Source organism: Dendrobates tinctorius, unplaced genomic scaffold (genome assembly GCF_039654945.1).
Source record: "Dendrobates tinctorius isolate UK_male_01 unplaced genomic scaffold, ASM3965494v1 ptg000089l, whole genome shotgun sequence".
In the NCBI taxonomy this organism is placed as follows: domain Eukaryota; kingdom Metazoa; phylum Chordata; class Amphibia; order Anura; family Dendrobatidae; genus Dendrobates; species Dendrobates tinctorius.
The window spans coordinates 11,540,001-11,561,862 of NW_027361757.1; the positions used below are offsets into that span (position 1 = coordinate 11,540,001).

General features: G+C 42.3%; 1 protein-coding gene across 2 annotated transcripts in view; it reads right to left on the reverse strand.

Moving 5' to 3' along the window:
- Positions 1-21,862, reverse strand: part of MICU1 (mitochondrial calcium uptake 1) — a 402,009-nt gene that overhangs the window by 335,018 nt on the left and 45,129 nt on the right. The gene's annotated exons all lie outside the window — the stretch shown is intronic.

The following is a 21,862-nucleotide window of genomic DNA, read 5'->3' on the forward strand; positions in this document are numbered from 1 at the left end:
TAATTTGTCAACCATGGTGATAGCTTTACACATGTTTTGGCAAAAGTTATGTACATTACCGACGTTTTAATAAAATTATTACTGCACGTGAAAATAAGACATTTTGTAAAAGGTCTTATTAGAGAAATCTGCTTCTTTCTTCTCCTATTAGAATAGAAACCAATTGTATATAAATAAATTGTCCAGCACAACCATTAATGAAATCCTACAAAAAAAAGTGCTAAAAAGACAAAGTACAAAGATTATAATATAAAAATATAGTGCCAAATGTACCAATAACACTATGTTCAAGGTAAAAAAAAAAAAAAAAAAAAAGTGCAAAACATATGGGACTGATAAATAGCCTCTAAAAGATAAAGCGCTGCAACGCAAATAATAACGGAGAGCATGGGCTTAAATTGCCTACATATAACGTGCTGCCGGGGTCTCTACGCGCGTTTCAGTGCTAGCCTTCTTCCTTCTTTTTTTTGCACCTTGAACATAGCGATTTTGGTACATTTGGCACTATAGCACTTTGGTTATACACTGTTTACAATTGCACCATATAGCACTTTGTGTTTTTGTGATTTTATTTTTTATGAATATATGGGCAGCTTGGTAGAATATATAAAGCCCTTTTGACAGTGTGCATTGAGATTTTTTACTGTTATGCACTGAGGCTGCATTTTATGTATCAGTTTTTACGTGCTCCAGTCTGATTCAGCTGTATATCAGTTTTTAATTATTATTGTTTAATAAAATATATTTTTATATTATTACATTTGTACTTTGTCTTTTTAGCACATTTTTTGTAGGATTTCTTTCTTCTCCTACACTGATCATTCCTTCTCAATTCATGGGTATAATCTGCCTTCAGCGATTATAGGCTTTCCAGTACTGAGATAGGAGATGGCAGTTGTGCAGAGAGTTCTAAGGAGAACTGAATATGTTGTTTCAAGAGAACTTGCAGCAGAATGTCTGTGTGTACCTCCCTTCTCCATAGAATTTTAGAAGCACCAACATCTGCTATCTGAGCAATGGGAAAATCTGTCTTCACTTAACACAGATTTTACCTGTGAATTGAGAGCAAGAGTTTAATCCAGGAAGAGAAAGAAACAGATTTCTCTGATAAGATATATTACAAAAGGGTCTTATTTTCATGTGAACTGTTAATTTTTGTAAAAACAAATTACCGTATAACAAAAGTTACACTAAGGGTACCATTACACTTAGCGATGCACCAGCGATCCCGACAACGATATGGATCGCTGGTGCATCGCTAAGTGGTCGATAGTGAGCTGCCACACAGGCAGATCTCACCAGCGACATAGCAGGGGTCGGGGGTCGCTACTTACCTGTCAGACGCGGCGATCCTGACGTCCTCCCGCCCGCGTCCACGCGTCGCTCGTCGGCGCCACAGGAAGCACCCGACGAGAAATGGTCCAGGACGTTCTCGCGCGACCAGCGATGAGCAGCGGGGGAGCCGGTCGGAGGTAAGTATCAGACATAGCGATATCGCTAGCAATATCGCTGCTACGTCACAAAATCGGTGACGTTACAGCGATATTGCTAGCGATATCGCTATGTGTAACGGGGGCTTAAGTTCTAGGCCACTTCTGCCAGTAATGTAGTCAAACCCAAAGACATTTTTTTTGGCCCTCAGGACTATGGCATATACAATGTTCCCCTGTGGTAGTCACTTCTACCCACAGCAGAATCATCTGTATGGGTTATATGTAACTAAAGAGGCCAGAAACTGACTGCTGCAGGCAACACCACCATGACACTCCACCACTAAACATATACATCTAATGGAGAAGCCGAGCTTCTATCCCTGCCCTGGAAGAAGGTAGAACTCACACATATCAGGCAGCGTTCATACTAGAAAAGTGCTATGCGCTGAGCACATGGATGCATCGGAGTCCAGAAGAAGAATGCTTTGATTGGATCTCCTTTACATTGGTGTAATTTTAGTGGGACACAGAAAAGTAGTCCATTACACTATTACACACATGGCCAAAATTGTTAGTACTCTTCTTTTAGTAAGGAAAACCCCACAATGGTCACTGTAAGGCTGTGTGCCCACGTAGCGCTTTTTTTAAGCGTTTCCGCTGCGTTTTTAAAAGCGCGATTCTGCTGTGGAAACGCTTAAAAAAAAGCATTCCATGCTTTTTTAACAGAAAACGCACATGTTGTGCCAATGGTGCGCTTTTTACCGCTGAGGAATCGCTGAGCGGTAAAAAACGCAGCATGTTCATTAACTTTGTGGAATCGCCCGCGATTCTGCATACCATCAATTATATGGGCAAAATCGCTTGACAAAAGCTTAAAAAGAAAGCGCGTCAAAAACCGCATGCGTTTTCCCGGGAGCAGGGTGTGCGATTCTGCTCAGGTTTATTCTGCATGAGAATCTCTACGTGGGCACTTAGCCTTATAAGTAGAAATTGACAATGGTAATTTTCAATTTAAATTTAAAAACAACTAATGAAAATCAAACCTTGAGGTTTATTTTTTCTTCTCATCAGTGAATTTAACTGATGAAACACTGATGGTGACAAATGACCTAGACCAAAAACTGATGAAACTCAGGTCCACAACGCTGATGAACAAAGGTCCGTGTTATTTTACATACACAGACGTCTGTCATTTTTCTTGTAAGATTGAGTATCTGACCCTTGTGGACATACCCCGAGAGTGGTCAGCAGCATCTCTAAGTACAAGGCTCCTTCTCTATGTAGTCACCCTGTGTACCAGACTCCTCTATAGCCTTAATGCGGAAATGTATCGTTCCTAGTTCTATTTCCCATTAGCATCCCAGCTTGTGCCATGTTCCTAGAGATGGCTTCTTTTCACATTACTTTAAGAAATCCCAGAAATGATTTGTATGTTTATGTTTTACTGGATGAGATTTATGGTCTCTGAAGCGAGTCACCGTAGGTGTGAGCAGCGACTGATTGATGGCTACGGATCACAAATCTATTTTCTAACCAAATGTCAGCCGTCAAAATACTGAAAAACACGAGCAGAACATTTATGAAAGGATTTGTTTTCCTGACAAATCATCTTTTTAGCGGCCGTCTGGCTTCAACTGAAAATCTGCAGCCTGGATTTCTATCACAGCTAAATGCTGTATGTGTTGACTGAAAAGCAGCAAAACAGAACCCAAAATCTGGTACCAGGGGTTACCGAAATCCCTTGCACCTCTTAAATTCAAAAGGTCCAAATCCCAGCTGTATGGACGACACACTAGATACATTTACTTAGGCCAGGACTTCAAACACCTGTCTTAAAGGATTGTTTTACTACTACGATATTGATGGCCTATTCATGGTATACTCCATAACCGGCTGATCAATGGGAGTCGTACAGCCAACATCCCCAGAAATAAAAGCTTGTCTCCACTCTGTCAGTGGCCAGATGTAAATTAATGTGAACAGGAGCCGACTTTAATGATGCAGAAGGCATCGCTATGTGCTCTGTTACACACAATATTTGGTCATATACACCTATGTGAGGCAGACGTCTTGGAGTATATGTTAGCATGTTCACACTGGCCACTAAACAGACAAAACCGAAGGAAAAAAAAAAAACAAGCTGTAAGTAAAAGCAATATTTTATATACATAACGTAGGGTACTTAGTAAGCAGCATTACCGATTTAAAAAAAGAAAAAAAAAAAGCGTAAAAGCCATCCGACCAATGTCAAGGTGCACCACAATTGGGCTGGTCTTAACCTCTAGTATTAAAACCTCCCCTTGTGTTAGAGTGAACAAGGTCATAGCAGAACCTGGTCCTGAATGGATACCCAACAAATGGGAAGCTATATTACCATTATGTCCAGCTCTAAGAAAGGGAGGCCACACACCCTTACCGGCACTAAATGCAGAAACCTGAAACGCAACAAGAAAATAAAAAAGGTTTAGGACCATCCCGACTGTGGTACACTGATGCTGGTGAATGGCTCTTACGCTTTTATTTTTTTTTTTTATTTAAATCAAAAACGGTGTTTAACAAGTACCCTATGTTATTTATATGCACTAATGCCTTTACTTATGTACCATACTTACAGAAGGGTATATGTTTATTTTGTTTCCGTCTTGAAATATATTAAGCACTATAAAATTGATGGCTCAATTAGGTTGACGGGAGTGTCAGTACCATGTACTTTACTAAGTAGATTCTGAAGGGTAAGGGGTACTTCACACTAAGCGAGATCGCTAGCGAGATCGCTGATGCGCCACTGATTTTGTGACGCAAAGGCGACCTCGCCAGCGATCTTGTTACGTGTGACACTTAGCAGCGACCACGCCCCCGCTGCAACGTCGCTGATCGTGCTCGAATGTCTTGGGCCATTTTTTGATCGCTGGTGTCCCGCAGGCCAGCGCGCATCGCTCTGTTTGACACCGACCTCATTTGCGACTCAGAAATCATGGACGCAGGCGGGAGTCGTCAGAATTGCTGCTGTGTGATAAGGTCCCAACAACCGACGAGATCGTTGCAGAGTTGTTGGGTAAATCTGCCTGTTTGACAGCTTACTAGCAATCATTTAGCGACGCACCAGCGATCCTTACCAGGTCGTATCGTTGTCGGGATCGCTGATGCGTCACTTAGTGTAACGGTACACTAACAGTGTTAAATCAGTGAAGAAAATGGCAGAGGTGGGGTTAGTGTAAAGAGTGAGCTGTCGCTCTTTCACTGCAAAAGTAGTTCTGGGGACTGTGAAGTGTGGGGGCATTTGTCTTCACTTTACACACCATGATTGCACAATCCAGAAGTCTGGACGCTTGCTAGAAAGATAAGGGCCTTTTACACACAGCAATATCGCTAAAGCATCACCGATTTTGTAACGCAACAGCGATATTGCTTGCGATCTCGCTACATGTGACACTTATCTCCGACCGGCTCCCCCGCTGGATATCGCTGATCGTGCGAGATCGTCCTAGTTCATTTCTCATCGTTGGCTTCCTGCTTGCGCCAACGAGCAATGCATGGATGCGGGCGGAAGTCGTCATCATCGCTGCCGTCTGACAGGTAAGTAACGACCACTGCTGCATCGCTGGTGAGATCTGCCTGTTTTGCAGCTCACTAGCGACCATTTAGTGATGCACCAGCGATCCTGACCGGGTCGTATCGTTGTCGGGATCGAAGGTGCATCACTAAATGTAACAGGACCCTTTAGGCTCTTTCAAGGGGCATTTAGGGATACTTCTGACTATTTTTGTTAATAGATATTTAGAAAACTCATTCTGTGGATCTTCATCTTTTAAGTCACTAAAAATTGCAGCCCCAGTCTTTAAAGCTTAATGTAAGCATGGCCACCAGACCTTTTAGTGCCCTTCGCCTCTTATTGCTTGAAATTTTGTTTGAAATCCAGTTTTTGACTTGCATTGTATGTCTTTGCATTCTAATCCAACAAAATTAGCATACAGAAAAATCATTTAAGTGAGGGTTTTAGAAAAAAAAAAAGGAAGTTTCACCTCAACCAGTAGACATCCAAGACGTGAATCAATTAACATGGCTGAGGTGGAATACCAGGCAAGATAGGCACAGCTTTTGGGGAAAAGTCTCTGATTTTCTAAAGTCAGACAACTCCCCTCATACTGCTGAAATTATTAGAACTACTCCAGCGTTTGTTTTTACTCACTTAGCCTTCAGCATCATATAATGACCAACAGTCTTAAAGAAAGTCTTTGAGTTTCAGAATGTGGTTCCCGTATAGAAAGGAACACACCACACATACATTATTGATGGCTAATAAAGAGAAAAAAAATCATGCTGGACTCTTCCTTTAATGACCATTTCATAGTCCGTTGATAGACCTACTATGGGTCTGCTGACCCAGCTTCATAGACTGTTAGATCGGATCAGAAGACTCCGGTCAGTCCGGAAATTGAAGTCTGATAGCGGACCTCTAAAGCCAGCCTGGGTGTAAAAGAAAGGTTCAGACTACACAATGGTTTTCATTTACTTCAACAGGAATTGCTGTAAAATCCAATGATGACTCCAATTTTCCCACGTTACCCCAGCCAAATAAACGTTACAGTTCTAACCTCACAATACTAGATAATCATAATTGTAGAGCAGGATTCATTTCTTCTTTAGGGCACTCGGGCTATAACCCAACACTGCAGAGTAGTTACAGTAAAAGTCTGGACAACAAAATACTATGGAAACAATCACATTGGCAAAGAGGCAGGAAAGGTTAAGTGACTCGGAAAAGAGCTAGAAGAGTGACTACAGCTGACAGAAAAGTGGCCTTCTATATTCCGAGTCTACAACTGAATCATCTTCACAAGCAGCTCGCTGTGCATCTACAGTATGTAGCCGGAGTACATAAAAATGTTCTGCTTTGTTATACGAGCAGAAAAACTAAATTGGTGAAAGTGAACCTGTCAGCAGTTTTGGCCTCTATAAGATGCGGCCAGCGCCTTTCAGGGCTTATCTACAGTATTCTATAATGCTGTACTGTAGATATGCCCCCAGTCTGGCCTGCAAGAGAAGAAAAATAAGTTTCATTATACTCACCCAGGGGAGAGGGGGGCAGTCCTGTGCGGTCCGGTCCGATGGGTGTCGCAGGTCCAGGTCCGGCGCCTCCCATCTTCTTGTGATGACGCCCTCCTGCTTCTTCATCGCTCCCCAGCATCGCGCTCCTGGTCAGGCGTACGAATCTGCCCTGGGGGCGTCATCACAAGAAGATGGGAGGCGCCGGACCTGGACCTGCGACACCCATCGGACCAGACCGCACAGGACTGCCCCACTCTCCCCCGGGTGAGTATAACAAAACATATTTTTCTTATCTTGGAGGTCAGACGGGGGGCTTATCTACAGCATTATAGAATGCTGTAGATAAACCCTGAAAGGCAGTGGCCGCATCTCATAGCAGCCAAAACTGCTGACAGGCTCACTTTAAAAAACTAAATGCGTTGCACGGGAGACACACCACTGGGATCTGACGAACCCCATTAAAAAACTATATGGTTCATCAGGTTCCATCATTTGCAGTATTGCTCTGCACTGCTGCACTTCTCATCCAATCAAACATGAAAGAATCTGCATCGGAGGCTCATACAGGTGTGAACAGAGCCTAAGTGGTCTGACATTCTTAATCAGTCCGAGTAGTCCCAATAACCTGCTCTGTATTGACAAGGGGCTTTAACTTGGCAAAGGTGATGTACTAAAATGGTGCCTCCCAATGTCACATCTCCCAGTGACTGCTTTGTAGGGGCAGGGAGGGGATATAAACTGCTAGTTTTCATTGCATATAGCTCCATTGCCTAAAGTCTTGCCATACACATTACACCAAAGTACCCTATACTTGTGCAATACCGAGGAAATCTTAGAACATGAACTGTTGGTGGGCCTTGAAGACTTGCAGAACACCGCATTAGGCCATGTTCACAAGTTGATAAAATATATGAGGAAAGAAAAAATAAGCGAACAAGGGGTCCAATAAAAAATTTCAAATTTTATAACCATAATTTTATTCAAGTGTATCAGGATAGAAAAAAGGAGAATGAAAGTCAATGATGATCACAGCAGGTACATGGGCAAAACACAATAGGGCACACAAGGGTATATGGACATGGGAATGTGCATAATTTTATAAATATACAACACCAAATTTAAATATTCCACATACACCCATAATACTAAGATTTACCAGTCACAGTATCCCAATAGAGGCCAGATAACACTGCCACGGGAGGTGGACCAGCCACCACTCATGGCATGTGTTAAATCCAGATTTAACTACAAACAATATTACAGCATAGTATTACCTTCAGGCTGGTATGTAGTATAAGTCCACCCAAGTGTACCCTCCCCAACGCACGTTTCGGCTAGATGGCCTTCATCAAGGGGTATAGAGAGAGTGAAAGACAGGAAGTATTTAAAGGAGAAGCCCACCAATGGAATTGTAGCAACTGCACACATAATAAAGCAAGCCAATAGAATCACATATTTTGACTTCCTCCCATAAAATGGCCGCTGTTGTCATGGAGATATCAAAAGACAACACATTCCCAAAGGCTATTATTGCCAAATATCATATCCATACAAAAGGAAAAAAAAAAGAGAAAAAAAACAGCCTACTAAGAAAATCATTATCCACAGGCTGATTGATTGTTGTGGATAATGATTTTCTTAGTAGGCTGTTTTTTTCTTTTTTTCCTTTTCTTTTTTTTCTTTTCTTTTTTTTTCCTTTTGTATGGATATGATATTTGACAATAATAGCCTTTGGGAATGTGTTGTCTTTTGATATCTCCATGACAACAGCGGCTATTTTATGGGAGGAAGTCAAAATATGTGATTCTATTGGCTTGCTTTATTATGTGTGCAGTTGCTACAATTCCATTGGTGGGCTTCTCCTTTAAATACTTCCTGTCTTTCACTCTCTCTATACCCCTTGATGAAGGCCATCTAGCCGAAACGTGCGTTTGGGAGGGTACACTTGGGTGGACTTATACTACATACCAGCCTGAAGGTAATACTATGCTGTAATATTGTTTGTAGTTAAATCTGGATTTAAAACATGCCATGAGTGGTGGCTGGTCCACCTCCCGTGGCAGTGTTATCTGGCCTCTATTGGGATACTGTGACTGGTAAATCTTAGTATTATGGGTGTATGTGGAATATTTAAATTTGGTGTTGTATATTTATAAAATTATGCACATTCCCATGTCCATATACCCTTGTGTGCCCTATTGTGTTTTGCCCATGTACCTGCTGTGATCATCATTGACTATCATTCGCCTTTTTTCTATCCTGATACACTTGAATAAAATTATGGCTATAAAATTTGAAATTTTTTATTGGACCCCTTGTTCGCTTATTTTTTCTTTCCTCATATATGTTATCAATTTTTTGCGATGGTCCCTTATGTCCATATATATATATATATATATATATATATATATATATATATATATATACACACACACTCACTGGCCACTTTATTAGGTACACCTGTCCAACTGTGTGTTAAGACTTAATTTCTAATCAGCCAATCACATGGCGGCAACTCAGTGCATTTAGGCATGTAGACATGGTCAAGACAATCTCCTGCAGTTCAAACCGAGCATCAGTATGGGGAAGAAAGGTGATTTGAGTGCCTTTGAACGTGGCATGATTGTTGGTGCCAGAAGGGCTGATCTGAGAATTTCAGAAACTGCTGATCTACTGGGATTTTCACGCACAACCATCTCTAGGGTTTACAGAGAATGGTCCGAAAAAGAAAAAAAATCCAGTGAGCGGCAGTTCTGTGGCCGGAAATGCCATGTTGATGCCAGAGGTCAGAGGAGAATGGGCAGACTGGTTCGAGCTGATAGAAAGGCAACAGTGACTCAAATTGCCACCCGTTACAACCAAGGTAGGCAGAAGAGCATCTCTGAACGCACAGTGCGTCGAACTTTGAGGCAGATGGGCTACAGCAGCAGAAGACCACACTGGGTACCACTCCTCTCAGCTAAGAACAGGAAACTGAGGCTAAAATTTGCACAAGCTCATCGAAATTGGACAGTAGAAGATTGGAAAAACGTTGCCTGGTCTGATGAGTCTCGATTTCTGCTGCGACATTCGGATGGTAGGGTCAGAATTTGGCGTAAACAACATGAAAGCATGGATCCATCCTGCCTTGTATCAACGGTTCAGGCTGGTGGTGGTGGTGTCATGGTGTGGGGAATTTTTTCTGGGCACTCTTTGGGCCCCTTGGTACCAATTGAGCATCGTTGCAACGCCACAGCCTACCTGAGTATTGTTGCTGACCATGTCCATCCCTTTATGACCACAATGTACCCAACATCTGATGGCTACTTTCAGCAGGATAATGCGCCATGTCCTAAAGCTCGAATCATCTCAGATTGGTTTCTTGAACATGACAATGAGTTTACTGTACTCAAATGGCCTCCTCAGTCACCAGATCTCAATCCAATAGAGCATCTTTGGGATGTGGTGGAACGGGAGATTCGCATCAGGGATGTGCAGCCGACAAATCTGCGCCAACTGTGTGATGCCATCATGTCAATATGGTCCAAAATCTCTGAGGAATGCTTCCAGCACCTTGTTGAATCTCTGCCACGAAGAATTGAGGCAGTTCTGAAGGCAAAAGGGGGTCCACCCCTTACTAGCATGGTGTACCTAATAAAGTGGCCAGTTAGTGTATATATATATCCATTTCTGTAACACCATACGTATGTGTATTTGTTTTACTATATGTTAATGGGGTGGTTTTCCACAATAATATCATGTTCACAAGTTGAGTATTAGTTCAGTATTTTACATCAGTATTTGTAAGCCAATACCAGGAGTGGGTGATAAATACAGAAGTGGTGACGTGTTACTATTATACTTTTCCTCGGATTGTTCCTCTCCTGGTTTTGGCTTACAAATACTGCTGTAAAATACTGGCCAAATACTGAACGTGTTAACGTGGCCTTAGACTTAGTGTATGTTGGCCAAACCCACTAATATTGACAGGTTCGGCTGAGAGTCGGCCGGCTTGTCTATACAACTGATTGTCTGGAGTGGAAAGATATCAATCGTGCATGCCCGATATGAAACTGCTGTTTGCAATGTTCTCCAGGAGATGAACTGGGAGTGCTACTGTTTATGGGAGGTTCAGCTGAGATGGCTGTAGACCAAACTATCGGCCGAAGAGTCATTTGGCCTAGATCCTGCTAATGTGTACGGCCAGCCACTGCCATATTTTTAATTCATCAGCAAGCCACACTGACCATGACAAAATTGTTAATTTAGTGTATATATGTATACATACACACCATCAAATATAATATATACACTAATATATATATATATATATATATATATATACACACACAGTTGTGGCCAAAAGTATTGACACCCCTGCAATTCTGTCAGATAATACTCAGTTTCTTCCTGAAAATGATTGCAAACACAAATTCTTTGGTATCATTATCTTCATTTAATTTGTCTTAAATGAAAAAACACAAAAGAGAATGAAGCAAAAAGCAAAACATTGATCATTTCACACAAAACTCCAAAAATGGGCCAGACAAAAGTATTGGCACCCTCAGCCTAATACTTGGTTGCACAACCTTTAGCCAAAATAACTGCGACCAACCGCTTCCGGCAACCATCAATGAGTTTCTTACAATGCTCTACTGGAATTTTAGACCATTCTTCTTTGGCAAACTGCTCCAGGTCCCTGATATTAGAAGGGTGCCTTCTCCAAACTGCCATTTTTAGATCGCTCCACAGGTGTGGCTTCAAATGTGATGTGGTCCGTAAAAATAAAATGGTGTTGCAAAAATGAGAAATCGCTGGTCAACTTTTAACCCTTATAACTTCCTAACAAAAAAAAATTTTGGTTCCAAAATTGTGCTGATGTAAAGTAAACATGTGGGAAATGTTACTTAAGTTTTTTGTGTGCCATATCTCTGTGATTTAAGGGCATAAAAATTCAAAGTTGGAAAATTGCGAAATTTTCAAAATTTTCGCCAAATTTCTGTTTTTTTCACAAATAAACAAGTTATTTGAATGAAATTTTACCACTAACATGAAGTACAATATGTCACGAGAAAACAATGTCAGAATCACCGAGATCCATGGAAGCGTTTGAGTTACTGTATTACCTCATAAAGGTAATGTGGTCAGAATTGTAAAAATTGGCCCAGGAGTTAACATGCAAACCACTCTTGGTAGCGAAGGGGTTAAAGCATGCCAAAATTTAAAAAAAAAAAAAGGGTTTTAAAAATTTTAAAAAAGTAAAAACAAAAATTATATAAAAAAAAGGGTAAAATCACCCCCCATTCGCCCCATTCAAAATAAAACAAACAAAAAAATCACACATACACATTAGATATCGCCGCCTTCAGAATCGCCTGATCTATCAATAAAAAAAAATAGGCTTAAACCAATCGCTAAACGCCGTAGCCGGAAAAAAATTAAAACTCCAGAATTACATTTTTTTTGGTCGCCGCGACATTGCATTAAAATGCAATAACGGGCGATCAAAAGATCGATCTGCAACTCGTAACCACCTGGAGAATAATGGCTGGTTAGTTTTAGCATTTAGTGACCCTAGTAAAAAAAACCAAAACAAAAAACATGTGTGGGATTGCACTTTTTTTGCAATTTCACCGCACTTGGGATTTTTTTCCCGTTTTCAAGTACCCGACATGCTAAAACCAATGATGTCTCTCAAAAGTACAACTCGTCCCGCAAAAAATAAGCCCTCACATGGCCATATTGATAGAAAAATAAAAAAGTTTTGGCTCTGGGAAGAAGGGGAACGAAAAACGAAAACACAAAACCAAAAAAAGCTCTGGTCATTAAGGGGTTAAAGTATTTATGTGAAAAATAGTGACTATTCTGAACAAAAAAGTTCATGAATTCATGAAAAAAATACATAACTACAAATATAACAACAGTGGAGGACGTTGAATAGATCAGTAATAGTTTACCTAACACATTGTCAGAGCATTTTGTAGGGCGGACCCCATTTAATTTCATACATTGGTCAGGGCCTGAAAGGTAGGGCAGAGTGGGGTTGTTCCGAATTGGTCACAGTGCAAATGTGTGAGGATCGGTTGCACTGAAAAAACCTCTGGCGGGTGGCATACCTGCTGTTGATTGCAGCTGGAAGGACTTGGAGAAAGAGGTAGTTTTTCAGCACAATCGCCCAGAAAATATCAAATAACTTTTATGACTAAGAGCGTCCTACTACGCCAGCAACGCCTCAGGCCATGAGGTTTCTCCTTTTTCATTCATCTTCTAACTTTTTTCAACAAAAGCCATTTGATTTTACCTGGATGGTTGTGCTGAAAAACTACTACCTCTTTCTCCAAATTGGTCAGGGCCATTGAGTTGGTCAGGCATTGTTCAATTTCACACATTGGTCAGGCAATGTTTAGTTTTACACTTTAGTGGGCCATTGAATTGTTCAGGCTATTGTTTACTTTACCACAGCATTACTGTAAGGCTGTGAGCACACGTTGAGGAATCTGCTGTGGATTTGCCTGCGATTTTCCCCTGCGGTTTGACACCTGATCATGGAGCATGTGCCAAACCACTGCGGAATCCGCACAAAAGCGACATGCTGCGGATTTAAAACCGCGGAAAAATCCGCAGCAAGTGCACAGCGGTTTTAATTTTTCTTTGACTAAAATGGTGCTGTACACCGCAGTAGAAACTGCTGCAGATTCGCAGTAGAATCCACAACGTGTACACACACCCTAATACTGCCATTCTTCGGTAAGGACCAGGGCTGTGGAGTCGGAGCTCATTTTGGTGGAGTCGGAGTCGGTATAAAATGGTCCGACTCCTAAAATATATAATAAATTGGGTACAGTAGTTCAATGCAGAATGTGCCGAATATTTTTTCATAGGAATTTGGGAACGTTATGAAATGTCCTATAAATGACCGTTCTATTCCTGATCTAAGGCTACATTCACCCGCAGCGTTTTTGCTGTGTTTTTTGAAGATACGCTTTTCAGCTGCAAAAGCAGATCAGCTTTTTAAAAAACTGCATCACCTGAAAGGTTTTTGAGCCCATAGATGTTTTCAATAGCAAAAGCAGATTAGAAATCTGCTCTATCCATCTCTTATCTGTACCAAAAAGAATGAAAGCCGGGTAGCACACAGACTAACACGCCTTTTTTTTTTCTGCACCAGTCAGGTACACCTCATAGCTGCCCAAAAGGACGCCCAGGACAGGCATTGCTCGTCTTCAGTAACACATCAACATCATTTGATAGTTGGAATAAATAGACTGCATTCACCACATCTTAAGGTGCAGGCTTTATTTTCAAGTGTAGGGGTGTGCAGTATAAGGTTCTGCAGCAGCTGAGGTGTGCAGTATGAGATTCTGCCCCCCCTAGTTTTGATCCTGGCTAAAACAGTTTCTTATAGATATGGCAAACCCTCAGGTAACCCTAAATGAAGGTCAATGGACACAGGTGGCAGAATTGAAGGAATTGCTTAATCACCTATTTACCGTGACTAAAAAATTACAAGCTGAGGATTTAACTCCTGGCATTTTCATAAGGGAGTGGAAGAACTTGCTATTTTGCCTGTCCCAAAGAGGAGATTTAATCGCAGATGGCATTTCTGCTTCAATGAAACGGAGAGAGACACAGCTATTGGAAAATAAAAATTTTCTGGCAGCTGTTTATGTGGACCCAAGTCATCGTATATTGCTTGATGATCAACAGCTTACTAAAGGAAAAGAAGCTCTGACTGAGGTAGCAGTTAGGATGAGTGGCCTACAGGAGGATTGCCAGGCGCAAGAGGACTCGGGTCCTGACAGTGCTACTGCTGCCATATCTTCATCCTCATCAGATGAGGAGTTCGACTTTGACAAGTATTTGGATGATATGGAGCAGGCAAAGCGTTGCTGCAAGGAAAAAGATTTCACTCCATCTCCTATAGCAAGCAGACTGACCATATTTCAGCAAAATGTTTCACTTGCTCTCAAAGAAAAAGAAAAATTCAACCATTCATCAAAACTGACTGAGCATGAGCCAATTCCTTTATACTTGGAAATTGTTAGAGATGTTGCCCATGTGGTTACGGCTTTGCCTCCAACCCCAGTTAGTGTAGAGGGGTTGTTCTCTGGCCTTAAAATTATTAGGTCAGATTTTAGGTCATCTATCAAGGAGGATCTGATGGAGGCAATTCTATTTCTTAGAACAAATTCATAGACTACACAAATGTAATTTAGTATGTTTTTGTTGAAAACTGTTTTTTGCCACTTTTCACTTAAATTTAAACTTAGGAAAATCACAAAAATAGGTTTCACACCCTGCAGTACATGCTTTTTTTCCCACTGAAACCGAAGCAAAACTTATGGCAATGTGCTTTTTTACACTTATGCATTGCTTTCTATGGGTGAAAAAACACTGAAAAAAAGCTGAAAGAAGTGACATGATGCAGTTTTCCAATTCAGTCAGGAAAACAAACCAATGTGTGTGCATGAGATTTCTGAAATCTCATAGCTTTTTCTGGTACTGTAAAAAGCAGCTTTTATTCTGCATAAAAACGCAGCAAAAGCGCAATATGTGTATATAGCCTTATACATAGGAGCGATCATGGCTACCTTCTCTATATAACAAACTAAGTGGAAATTTAGAATTTTGAGAACAAACATACAAAATGTGAATCTCCCTTGATAAAATATTTCTAAAAATATTATTAAATTAACTTTGGGGCTGGGCTATTTTATGACTTGCAAGCTCCAAGTCCTCTTACCTTAAAGCCCAGTCACACACAGCGAGATCTCTGATTTTGTGACGCATCAGCAATCTCTCCAGCGATCTCGCTGTGTGACATCCATCAGCGACCGGCCCCCCCGCCGCCAGGTATCGCTGATCATGCAGGATTGTCCGGGGCCATTTTTTGATCGTTGGTCTCCCGCTGGCCAGCACGCATCGCTGCGTGTGGTAGCGGGAGATCAACGATCAGCGACGCTGGGAGCTGGTATCTAGGGTAAACAGCAGGTAACTAAGAGCCGCACAGCTCTTTTATACCCGCTGTTTACCCTAGATACCAGCATGCTCACTGGTCTTTATTGCTGGAGAGTCTGTCTATGGGACAGCTCACCAGCGATCAGCTAACTATGTCCGAGCGATCCCATCCATGTCGGATCGTTGGTGGGGTCGCTGGGACATTGCTGTGTGTAACGGGGCCTTTAATATACAGCTGTAAATTCCACTCTAAAGACAATGGAGACAGAAAAAAAATAAAAAATAAAAAAAATTGTGTGGCAGAAGCATGGCAAGCCTGGTGAAAGTGGACAGAGCCAGCAGGTGGGCAATGAGCAGCCGCCCACCAATGTCCCTCAGCAAACATACAGCAGTATAGTCAATTGGATCCACCACGTAAGTCCGTCCAAATGCAAATCTCCTGCATTCCACAATGACATTGCATGTAAATTGTAGGGATTTGCAGCAAATTACAAATATGCCTTAGGTTTACTGGTAATTTCTGACTTGGTCGGCCCACACGTGCTTCAACAGACGGGGGCAGATATCATGAGTCAAACCGAACACTATTGGTTCAATTTGTTTTTAAATGTGTTTGTCTCCATTTCAGAATTATTTTCCTTTTAAATGAGCTCTCCGTATTCATTTCATGCTTCAGATTAACTCTTAACCTCATATTCCTAAAGTTTTAATATGATATTTGGTAACGGGTGCTAAGAAGATTGCTTCAACTGCTATGCAAATGTTACTCATTATAAGCAAAATGAATTCCGGCTGTATAAATGTCATTTCAGACAGCATTCGGGGCCAGCTAATTTAGATGAATGCTGGTAAAGTGCGGAAATCTTTAGAAATCATATCTGCAGAGGTGCCGTAGAGTAATTGAAACACAACACACACCCACACATCAGTGCCACTGACTGACACCGGTTAAAATGATTTGAAGTATGACTTTTTTTTATTAATAGAAGGGTAAGATGTAACATGCACGATTTCTGCATTCATTTCTAATTGCTGAGATTTTTTTTTTTTTTTTTTTTACACGAAATGTCCCTTGTAATTGCAATTTAATCACCCCTTTTATGTGACATTAATAAATCCTAAAATATATATGATGAGATATATTATTACAAGTAAATGAGGAAAAATACTTGCCTTTAACTTAACAACCCGAGACGCTTTATCTTGGAGGTTAATCTTAGACATTCGACAGTCTGATGATACAAACATATCCCCCCATTCAGGTACAGGAGTGCAATTAGACTAGCCGATCGCAGCCATTTAAAAGAACGCCAATTGTCTACGCGTAAGTTTATAGGGAGTACTTTAATACCCTGTATAGTCGAGCCGACCGCAAGTTCATGTGCACAGAACGTTCCATAATATAATAGTTCTGTGTCTACAGAATAACAATGTTCTCTTAAGATCTCTACCTGTTTACATCGGACAATGTGCTGCTGAAAACAATGTGAATCATTTCAGCAGATGACTGAAAGCTTTGTTTTTTCAAAAGGTCAGGAAACGAGCATCCCAAGGATCTCTTGTTTACCAATTATTGGCCTACGCACATGGCCCATAAAAGTCTGCTTACACAGGACAATTTTTGTAGTGTTAAAGGACCGGTAAATATTTATTGATAGTCAATAGTTTAAAAGCCGGTTTACACAGGCAGACAGCGCTTCAGATACGCCCTGAAAAATATGGAAATAGATCGTTCAGTGCGCATAGTCAGCCATTGTTTTTGGTAGTATAGCCCCTCAACGGACACAACGATGTGCTGCCGAAAGACCAAGGTTACTTACCGGTAGCCGGTTTTTCCAGAACCCATGACAGCACACCTGAGAGGGATCTGCCCAGCAAGGACAGGAAACCTACTGAAACAAAAAGGCGGTACCTCTCCCTCGCATCAGTTGGGTTACAGGGCATGAGACAACTTCCAGGTTAATCTATACACAACCAACACATCATAAAGCACCCATTTAGTAAAAAGGGGGGGGGATCATATAAGAGCGCTGTCATGGGTTTCGGAAAAAAAACGGCTACCAGTAAGAAACCTTGGTGTTTTCCCTTCCCCATGACAACACACCTGAGAAATTTTTGTAGAATTGAAACACCTTAGGGAGGGACCACCCTCTACCAATGGTTTAAGTCAGCAGAGGAGGACAGATTCTGTCTGTAGTGCCTAAAGAAGGTAGATAGTGAGGACCAGGTCGTGGTCTTACAAATCTGATCAATTGATACCTCTGCTTTATCTGGCCAGGAGGTTGCCACAGTGTAGTGTAAAGCCCCCGTCACATACAGCGATCTCGCTAGCGAGATCGCTGCTGAGTCACAAGTTTTGTGACGCAACAGCGATCTCACCAGTGAGGTCGCAGTGTGTGACATCTATCAGCGACCGGCCCCCTTGCCGGGTATCGCTGATCGTTCTTGAAAGCTCTGGACTTTTTATGGGTCGCTGGTCTCCCGTTGGTCAGCACGCATCGCTGCGTGTGGCAGGCAGGAGAGCAACGACCAGCGAGCTCCCAGCTCGTATCCAAGGTAAACAGCGGGTTCCTAAGCGCCGCGTGGCGCTTAGAAACCCTCTGTGTACCCTAGTTACCAGCGCGCTGGTGCAGGGAGCTAGTAACCAAGGTAAACAGCGGGTTTCTAAGTTCCGCGCGGCGCTTAGAAACCCGATGTTTACCTTGGTTACCAGCTCCCAGCATCAGCGCGCTGGTAACTAATGTACACAGCGACGCACCCGCTCGATCACTAGTGAAGCTGCCTGTTTGGCAGCTCACCAGCGATCATGTAGCGACACACCAGCGATCCTGACAAGTTCATATCGTTGTCAGGATCGCTGGTGAGTCTCTATGTGTGACGGGGCCCTAAGACAAACTAATGGTCTCCCTGAACCATCTGGCAATGGTACACGGATACCCCGTACCCTTTTCTGCTACTCTGAAAAGCTACAAACAGGGACAGGTCTTTCTTCCACTGACTGGGCATGGATATATTCTAACAGCATCCTTCTCTAACAACTAACCTATGGTATTATTTCTCTCCTGGATTCCTAGGGTTGTCACAAAAGAAAGGCAAAATAATTTCTTGTCTCTTACGGAACATAAGCGCAGATTCACCCTCGCCTGATCTTCCCTGCTCTCTCCCACAATTTTTGGAATCACCACTATTAGAGGGAAGACATATGCAATCCTGAAGTTTCAGGGGACCTGAAGGGTTTTCCCTTGGGTTTAGTGAACAGAAGCTCTTCACCTTCCTGTTCTGTATGTTGGCAAATAGATCCATCTTCGGCCGCCCCCATGAATGAACTATTTGCTGAAAGATCTGGGAATTTAAAGATCATTCTCCCTATTTCAGTTTCTCAAGGCTCAGGAAGTCTGCCTTTGTATCATCAACTCCCCTTATATGAAATGATGAAGTGCTGTAAGGAACAATAGGTGTTGTTCTTCTATCTAGAGAAGTTTGTTTGCCGCCATCATTAAGGCATCGGACCTTGTTCACTCTAGGTGGTTGATATAAGTCACAGTCGCCTGGCTATCCGACAGGTCCCGGACATGGCGACCCAAGAGGAAGAGAAGAGAAGAAAGGCTCTTGAGCCCTTTCCATGGCCCATAACATTTTCAGGTTTGAACCCTGTTTACCCTGTCTGCCCACCAAGAGAGGGAATTTTTGATTGTTAAAGTTCCACCTTCCCTTCCTCTTAGTGACCTCTGTGCAGACAGTATTTCCCACTGAAGATGACAGAATTTCCCACTGAAGCGGACTCATGTGGAATTGGGCCATCTTACTGCTGGGAGGTAAGATGTCAGGAATCCTAGCAGGGACATTGCGTTCCTTACGGTCATTCTCGGATGATCTACTGCTGTCAAGGCCAGGTTCAGTATTTTCTTTATTTTGTTCTCTGGTAAAAGACAGATTTGGTGTTTGGAGTTCAGAACCAAGCCTAGGAAGGACTGTATCCTTTCTCGTTTTAATCGTGACTTGACTTGAGGGTGTTTACCATCCAGCCAAGATCCTCCAGGATGATTCTCACATCTTTTAGCTGTGCTGCACAGTGGTCTTCAGATCTTCCCACTATAAGGAAGTAGTTAAGTTAAGGAACGATAATGGTGTTCTGAGTGCAAAGGTAGGCCATCATCTCTGATATTACTTTGGTGAAAATCATCGGAGCCACTCACAGCTCGAATTGGAAGAGCTCTGAATTAATAATGTTTGACCTGTTCCTGGACATTCAGAGCTACTCTCAAATATATATCTTTGATGGTCCAGATGGATTGGGATGTGGTAATATGCATAATTAAAATCGATGACTGCCATGAAATAGTTGTGATATAACAGCTTTATAGCGATGTTCACAGAAACATACCTGTGGCAAAATATTTTTGTATGCCTGATCACAGCACCATGGACATGAAATTACTGGTATTGAAAGATAACTTCACATCTCAGAGAGACAGAAAAGTTTGAGAGTACAAACTCATGATGACCTTTGACACTCTCAGGGCAGGAATGAATGTGTCCCATGGATTTATGTCTTTTTACGTCAATTAAGGAATTTGCTCCTAAGATCTTGTGGGGGCATCACAACACAACACCAGACCCCAATCAGAGGACAATAAAACTTTCACTCCTTATCTATGAACTGGTCCAATATTTATGGCCATAACTGTCTATCCCTCTCCCATAATGATAGTTCTGCTTCATGTCACTTGTCTTATCTGTTGCATTTTTTCTGTGCTGTGTTGTGCATAAATATGTGACTCTTCAGATTTTGTATTAATCTAGCCTGAAGAGACCTGAGTAGTCTCGAAAGCATGCAATCTGTTACCATCTTTTCAGTTAGCCATTAAAAGATATCAACCACTGAGGACTCTCAATTCTGAATATTTTTGTATTTTACTATTAACCAGAAAGGTGCGCTTTTTCCTCTCCTATAACCCTCCGAACATTACATTCTCTAGCGACTTAGATATTTTTTGTTCTTTCAGGCCCATTGTTGACCTAACCGCTATAACTAAACTATCCGTGTCCTCAGCTGGAAAGTATGGTCTGCTCCCCATGTAACTGTTTGAGGAGGAGGATGTGGACTCACTGCGACAGTCTCCCGTCGATAATGGAGAATCACCTGACTCCGTAGAGACATCCTTAGATCTTTTCTTTCCCTTTTTTTGAAAGAGTCTTTAGGAAAGCTTCAACCTCAGGCGTGATCACGGACCTAAAGGTCCCGTCACACCTAGCGATGCTATAACGATCCCGACAGCGATACGACACGACAGGAATCGTTGCCGCTTCGCTATGTGGCCGCTACTGAGATGTCAGACAGTCCAATCTACCCAACGACGGAGCAATGATCTAGCGTGTCATAGCGACCTTTGTAACGATGTCGGTGGTCGTTGGGACCCTGTCACATTGCATGTTCCATTGACGATTCACACCTCGATGAGGGATGTACTGTGTGACGCTGTATTTACACAGGCGTGGTTTGCGCTCCCTTTCTCACGCCCTCTCAGCTCTGAATGGTGGACGCTACCGCGTCCTGATTGGCCGTGCATTTATAAGAAGGTGACGTACTAGTGCTCCATTTCATTCAAAAAATACCTACCATTAACTGGCTAGAGAAGCAACGAAGATGGAAAAGCAGATGATCCAAAATGGAGTCGCAGCCGTTGGACAAAAACAGTATCTCAACTTGGACACACCCAGGTCAGGAACAAAGAACTGAAGCGCTACTTTGTTAGCTTCTTTTAAAAGGAAGCCCGCCAATCAGGACGCTGTAGTGACCACCAATCGGAGCCGAGGTAGGCGTGGAAACGGGAACGCTAATCCCCGCCTTGTCTTGCTTCTGAGTCGCTAACGAGGTCGTTAGACTAGGTGTCAAACGTGACGATACAAGTGACTCAGCGGGACATGAGCGACCAAAGAAATGTCCAGACATTTCGGGCACGATCAGCGATACCCGGCAGGGGGGCTGGTCGCTGGTCACTGTCACACACAGCGATCTCGCTGGTAAGATCGCTATAACGTCACAGTTCTAGGGACTCAGCAGCGATCTCGCTTAGTGTGACAGGGCCTTAAGGCTTGCAGCAAAGTCTGGGGTCTCATCTATGATAGTTTTTTGCATGCAGTCTGACCAGAGACACTCAGTCTTACATAGGGCACACGCTGTACTCTTCTTTGTGCTAGCTTTCCTAGGCTCTTGTGATATAAACAAGAACAAATAGCCCTATTAAAAATGGTGACATTCACAAAGATCACTCAACGCTCGCTGTCACTCTAAGGGGTCTGGATAGGGTCAGTTCAGGGGTATATATGACCTTCCACTCCTTTGACTGGGATGGCTACCACTCCTACTACTTGAGCGGTTGCTCCCTTTACTATGCCAACACTGATGGTGAGCTGACAATGGTAGTGGTGCATGCTGCTAC